The 7,257-nt window shown below is 46.5% G+C and overlaps 1 pseudogene; it reads right to left on the bottom strand.

Annotated features, from left to right (window-relative positions):
- Nucleotides 1-688: 688 nt before the first annotated feature.
- On the bottom strand, nt 689-6,223 carry LOC101059232 (decreased expression in renal and prostate cancer protein-like; annotated as a pseudogene).
- Between the last annotated feature and the right edge of the window lie 1,034 nt (nt 6,224-7,257).

The following is a 7,257-nucleotide window of genomic DNA, read 5'->3' as shown; positions in this document are numbered from 1 at the left end:
TACCCATCCACATCAGTTTAAATTTTGAGGTTTTTTGATTGGGAGTACCAGTGAAGAGGGAGCTGGATGGGTAGAGGAGCCTTAAATCCGGCTACTCCTAAGTCCCAGGAGAAGGGAGCTACAGGCCCAGTCAGTCAAGCAGAAACTGCATTTGGTGGGTCTTTGAAGTGGTTGTCCATCTCCCTGTTCTGTGTTCAAGCCCCCAGGGAAAGGTATGGCAGTTGAGGATGACCAGTTCCAAGCTGCCCAGGTCAGAGCTATGGAAGAATGGTCAGTTCACCAATGCCACGTTTCTAGAGAGCAGTGAGCTGATTCTCCAACGGTGAGCAGGGGACTACTTGTGAACTGGGACCCGTAGGCCAATGTATCCCTGGGGAAAAGTACACAAGAACAATTCAAGAAACTAGTAAGAAACAATGGGCAGAAAGCTGTGGGATGAAAGCACAGCAGGCTTCTGGGAGGCTGGAGATCCTTTCTCTCAAGGCCAGGATTATTCTCACCTGCCACAGTTCATGTGCCACAAATAACAGCTCACCTTCAGTCAAGAAAAACGCAGAGGAAAAAGATGGCTCATTTGAACTTGAGCCCCAGCTATGTTCTTCAGACTGTAGCTCCACCCTTTTACCTAAGAGACAGCCACTGCTGAGAACCACAGTGCCTAGAAACTAAGGTGGTCCTGGAGGGAAAAAGGTGTTTAAGGGGGTAACATTCCATTTGGGTACACTGCAGCCATTGGACCCCCTGGTCTGGGGAAAGCAGCTGGGTTTGTGCCAGGGAGGCTCCCCACTCTAGGAAATGGGACCAAACTCTTGCCTGCAGGGCCATTCATCCTTGGAAAGGAAGCCGGGTTGAGACCCAGGGTCCCAGTTGGCCTTGCGAAAGGAGCTGGGTTGGTACCCACAGGGCCTGCTGGAGAAGAGCCCAGGTGCCCGGCAGCTGACCTGGAGAAAGTAACTTGACCAGGGCCTAATGGGCCAGTAGACCTTGGGAAGGTAGTCGGACTTGGACCCTGCAGGCCAGCGGCCCTTGGGAAGTTAGCTGGGTTGGGGCCAAGTGGCCCAGAGGCTCTTGGGAAAACTGTTGGATTTGAGCCCTGGAGGCCAGCAGACCTTTGGAAGATAGCTGGGTTTGATGCCAATGTGCCAGAAGACTGAGAGAAGGCAGATGAACCCGCTCCCCTGGGAAAGGGATTGGCATTTACCCCCATGGGGCCCCCTGGCCTTGAGAAATGAGCTGAATTAGGGCCTATGGGGCCAGGAGCCCTTGACATGGGAGATGGATTTGGCCCTGGAAGGCCAATTTCCCGAGGGCCAGGACCCAAGTTTGGACCCATGGGGCCAGGTACTCTTGCCATGGAAGACGGGCTTGTGCCCATGTTTCCAGAAGCCTGTGACAAGCTGAATTTGCTCCTAAAAGACCTGCCGCTCTTAGAATGGGGACAAGATCGAGGCCTTGAGGTCCAGCTATTCTTAAGACCAGGTCCTGTGCCCAAGAGGCCACCTGCTCTGGCATCTAGATTACGGCCCGGGCCCAGGCCACTTGGTCTTGGAAACACACCTAACCTGGGGGCAGGGTTTGTCCCTAAAAAGCCTGATCTCAGATTGGGGTTTGGTCCTGGGCCCAGGCCAGCTGGCCAAGGATTGGGAGGACCATTCCCAGAAGTCAACAGAACACCTGCTCTCAGGTTAGGTCCAGATCCAGGGCCCATGGGACCACCACTTCTGGGGTCAGGACCTGCTCCCAGGAGACTACCTGCCCTTAGGTTGGACATAGGACCTGGTCCTGGGAGACCCCCTAACCTGGGGTTAGACAGGCCCCGGGCCTGGAAGAGCCCCTGTCCTAGGGTTTAGGGTGGGGCCTCATCCCGGGCCTGGCCCCAAGAAGCCACCAGGCCTTGGGAAAGAAACTGCACCTGTGCCAGTGGGATTCATCCCTCTTGGAAAAGAAGCCATGCCTGGGTCACGAGCACCAGCCGGGAAAGGTGCTGGATTTGAAGCCAATGAGCCTGATGAAGCTGGAAAAGGAGATGAGTTCCTTGGAAATGGGGCCAGATTTCCACCAAGAAAACCAGCCGCCATAAGGAAGGGATCCGAGTTCACACCCAGTGGGTGGCCTGTGTTCAGAACAGGACCCCCCTGTCGTCCCAGGGAACCGTCCAGCCGTCCTTGAGGTGGCAGCGGAGCACCAGTCCAAGGAGTTGGCCGCTCTCTAGGGAAAATCCGAGCTCTTTCATACTTTCTTGGGGACGTTGGTGATAATGGGCTTGGGGCAGGTTTTGAAAAGGATCTTGTCTTTGATGAGTGCTCTCACCAGGTACCAAGTGCCAGTCTCGTGGCCAAGCTCATCACAGTCCTGATATCCAGGAGTGTGTTTGACAGGGACTGCAAAAGCTTTCTCCAGGTGGATGATTTTCCCATTCAGGATATGATGCCACACGATCAGCGCAGGGATTCCCAGGAAATAACAATTTGCACCATGAGCTTTCTGTCTTTAAAAAGCAAGTGAAAACAAACTGCAATGGCGGCCGCCGAGTGCCAACGGGCGACAACCGAACCTCCCACCGCCGCCGCTGCTGCCGCGAGCACTGCCTGCGCCAGTTTTTTGTATTTTTAGTAGGGACGGGGTTTCACCGTGTTGGCCAGGCTGGTCTCGAACTCCTGACCTCAGGTGATTCGCCCGCCTTGGCCTGTAATCTCAAAGTGCTGGGATTACAGGCGTGAGCCACTGCGCCTGGCCAATATTGTGAAACCCAACATGGTGAAACCCCGTCTCTACTAAAAATACAAAAATTAGCCGGGCGTGGTTGCAGGCGCCTGTAATCCCAGCTACTCGGGAGGCTGAGGCTCGAGAATCGCTTGAACCAAGGAGGTGGAGGTTGCAGTGAGCAGAGAACGCGCCATTGCACTCCAGCCTGAGGGACAAGGGCAAAACTCTGTCTCCAAAAAAAAAAAAAAAGAAAAAAAAAGAAAAGAAAGACACTTTATTTCTAGTACCTACTACAGTGCTGGATAGAATCTGGCACATAGCAGGTACTCAGGCAAGAGTTAAATTAATGGATATCCCACAGCATTTCAGGACCACAAAGTGTATTCTGTAACATTTTATGCATTCTCTGTTTCCGTATATTTACCTCTAAAATCAGTTAAAGTATATCTGCTAAACACTGGTTGGCAAGATAAGAGCAAAAGGTGATAGCTATATTACTATTAAGAGTAAAGAAGGCCAGGTGCAGTGGCTCATGCCTGTAATCCCAGAACTTTCGGAGGCTGAGGTGGGAGGATCACTTGAGCCTAGGAGTTTCGAGACCAATCTGGGTAACATAGTGAGACCCTGTCTCCACAAAAAAGTTTAAAAGTTAGTCAGGCGTGGTGGCATGCACCTGTAGTCCCAGCTGCTCAGGAGGCTGAGGTGAGAGGATTGTTTAATCCTGGGAGGGTGAGGCTGCAGCCTGGAACCTAGGCAATAGAAAGAGACCTTGTTTAAAAAAAAAAAAAAAAATTACTGAGTTCTGCAATATACAGTACAGTCAGGGATTTCAATTAACCACAGCTCTTTGACACATATTGTTCACTGAGATGGTCTTGAAAAGAATCAAATATTGGTTTGCTTTGAGTATATTATGGTTCTTTTTTCCCTTCCAGTTCGCTGAGTTTGGAAAACAAAAGGAGTTTCACTTTCAAGTCAAATGAGCTCACTATATTGGTTTTTAAAATTTTGCTTTTGTTTGTTTTATTGCTTTTGCTCCTTAGTAAATTAGTTCAGTTCATTTTAATTTTGGTTCTCAGCTTATGCCAACATGTAAGTTTCATGTGAATTAGTTTTAATCTCAAGATTTCTTCAGTGTACTTCAGGATGTCATAATTCTTTCATTGATGTTTGACTTAAAAATCCAAGTAAAGTTTAACACAAACAGGAAACAACTATCAGTGGGAATGAAATTTGATTCTTTTTTTTTTTGACACGGAGTCTCACTCTGTTGCCCAGGCTGGAGGTGCAGTGGTACGATCTCGGCTCACTGCAATCTCTGCCTCCCGGGTTCAAGCAATTCTCCTGCCTCAGCTTCCCAAGTAGCTGGGATTACAGGCGCCTGCCACCACGCCCGGCTAATTTTTGTATTTTTAGTAGAGATGGGGTTTCACCATGCTGGCCAGGCTGGTCTCAAACTCCCAAGCTTGGGCGATCCACCTGCCTCGGCCTCCCAAAGTGCTGGCATTACAGGCATGAGCCACTGTGCCTGGTGAAATTTGATTCTTAAAAATATCAATGGCTAAAAAGAAATTGTCTTTTTTCTGTCTGTTTTGAATTTTCTTCATTATTACATTATGCCTTTAATCAGCCAAATTGACATTAAGTTGTATTTGGGTAGCAATTTCTCAGTGTGTGGTGATGTGGTGGGGGAAGTTGAGTTAGTGGCATTTGAATTAGGACAGTTTGTTTTGTTTCGTTTTTTATTGTGTAAGACTTTCTCTGAAATTGCCTCACTTTTAGCATCTATAGCCTCTAGGTACTAATTGCCATAAGCAACTCTCAGTCATTATGACAACCCAAAACATTCCCATCTATAACACATGTCCAAGTGTTCCCTAGGTGGGGGCCCACTTGTTGAGGGCCACTGAGTAATAAATATACCTGGTATTCAGAATACCTAAATATTCTGGTTTCAATTCTGCCACTAGCTATAAGATTTGATCTTCCAGTGCCTATATTTCTGTCTATTATAATTATGTGGTTGAAAAATACCCTGGGCCCCAGGGCCATATATGACTTATTTGACTCTGGGGAGCAGTCCACTTGAACTTTTTTACATACATAGGTTTTGTCTAATTTAATAGAATTTTTTTTCAGAGTTGAAAGCTCATGGAAAAGTAAAAAGAAAACAAACAAAAATATTGAATTTTCATTTAATTATTTGATACTCAGGAATTAATAGATCACCACCATGGCCACTCCTGTCACTAGGTTGCTGTTAGATGGGCGTATCACTTAAAAGTTATTAATGAAATTGAATACAGATTATTATATCATTATGAGTTGATCACCATTCATTTTCTTTTTTGTTTGTTTTGTTTTGTTTGAGATAGAGTCTCTCTCTGTCACCCAGGCTGAAGCGCAGTGGTGCAATCTTGGCTCACTGCAACCTCCGCCTCCCGGGTTCAAGCGATTCTCCTGCCTCAGACCCCTCCAGTAGCTGGGATTATAGGCACCTGCCACCACACCTTGCTAATTTTTGTATTTTTAGTAGATATGGGGTTTCACCATGTTGGCCAGGCTGGTCTCAAACTCCTGACCTCAAGTGATCCGCTGACTCAACCTCCCAAAGTGCTGGGATTACAGGCGTCAGCCACCCACTGTGCCCGGTCTGATCACCATTAATTTTCATAAAGTTCCATTATGAAATTGGGGTATTATGAAGGGTGAATAAAAAAAAGGAAACAAATATGAATGAAGCTACCTTTGTAAGTCAATGTTGTTTTCAATGAGATGTCCATGGAGCTTCCATACATAAAGATTCATTTTATTCTCATTATTTATTATGAGTATTTCAAAAATAGAGCAAAGTTAGTCCCAGCTACTCAGGAGGCTGAGGCAGGAGGCCCACTTGAGCCCAGGAATTCAATGCTGCAGTGTGCTATGCAGTCTGCAGTGAGGTAGACTCAGTTGAGTCTTTGAATAGCCACTGTACTCCAGCCTGGGCCACATCGTAAAACCCCATCTCTAAAAAAAAAAAAACAACAAAAGAGAAAACAAAGCAGAAAGAACAGGAAACTGAACATCCTTGTACTTACCAACTAGTTTGAAAAATCATTAACCTTTTGCCACATTTGCTTCATTTCTGCACTGTGTTAAAGTACAGATATTGTGATACTTCACTTCTGAAAACTTTAGCATTAATCTCTGTCTTAGTTCACCAGGAGTGATGGCGCAAGCCTGTGATCCCAGCTACTTGGGAGGCTAAGACAGGAGAATTGCTTGAACCCGGGAGGTGGAGGTTGCAGTGAGTTGAGATCGCACCACTGTACTCCAGCTTGGGTGACAGAGGGAGACTCTGTCTTAAAAAAAAAATTTTTTTTCTTTCTTAGTTCCTTTGCACTGCTCTAGCAGAATACTATAGATTGTATGGCTTATACACAACAGAAATTTATTTCTCACAGTTCTGGTGGCTGGGAAATCCAAGATCAAGAAGATTCGGTGAGTGCCTTCTTCCTGTTTCATAGAGAGCCATCTCTTTGCTGTGTCTTCACATGGTAGAAAGGGAAAGGGAGCTCTCTGGAGTCTCTTATAAAGGTACTAATCCCTTATAGTGTGGAGTATTCATGGCCAAATCACCTCCCAACAACCTCACTTCCTCACACCATCACACTGGGGTTTAGGATTTCAACATATAAATTTTGGGGAGACACAAACATTCAGACCATAGCGATCTCTAAATAAATAACTTTCTCCTATGTATCCACAACAATACTATAAATGTAAGAAAATGAGCAATAATTTCTTACTATTACCTAATACCGATTTCCTTTGCAAATGTCTTCAATTGCTTAAAAATTGCCTTTTGTAAGGCCAGGCATGGTGGCTCATGCCTGTAATCCCAGCACTTTGGGAGGCCGAGGTGGGCGGATCACGAGGTCAGGAGATTGAGACCAACCTGGCTAACATGGTGAAAACCCGTCTCTACTAAAAATACAAAAAAATTAGCCAGGCATGGTGGCGGGTGCCTATAGTCCCAGCTACTCAGGAGTCTAAAGCAGGAGAATGGCATGAACCCAGGAGGTGGAGCTTGCAGTAAACTGAGATAGCCACTACACTCCAGCCTGCATGACAGATTAAAAAAAAAAATTACCTTTTATCGCTGTTTCTTTCTTTCTTTCTTTTTTAACAGTAAGAATTCAGTCAAGGATCATTGACTGTCTTGAACTTACATCTCTTCAGCCTTTTAAAATTTAGACCTTCTTTTTTCTTTTTTTTTTCTGAGGCAGAGTCTCACTCTTGTAGCCCAGGCTGGAGTGCAGTGGTGCGATCTCAGCTCACTGCAACCTCCACCTCCCAGGTTCAAGCGATTCTCCTGCCTCAGCCTCCTGAGTAGCTGGGATTTTACTTTTAGTAAAGACGGGGTTTCGCCATGTTGGCCAGGCTGGTCTCGAACTCCTGACCTCAGGTGATCTGCCTGCCTCGGCCTCCCAAAGTGCTGGGATTACAGGCGTGAGCCACCATGCCTGGCCTGGGGATTGTTCCAATTTTATTATTTCTTCTCCATTT

The sequence above is a fragment of the Pan troglodytes genome, chromosome X, assembly GCF_028858775.2.
Source record: "Pan troglodytes isolate AG18354 chromosome X, NHGRI_mPanTro3-v2.0_pri, whole genome shotgun sequence".
Taxonomy (NCBI): Eukaryota; Metazoa; Chordata; class Mammalia; order Primates; family Hominidae; genus Pan; species Pan troglodytes.
This window is presented reverse-complemented; position numbering and strand designations above follow the sequence as displayed.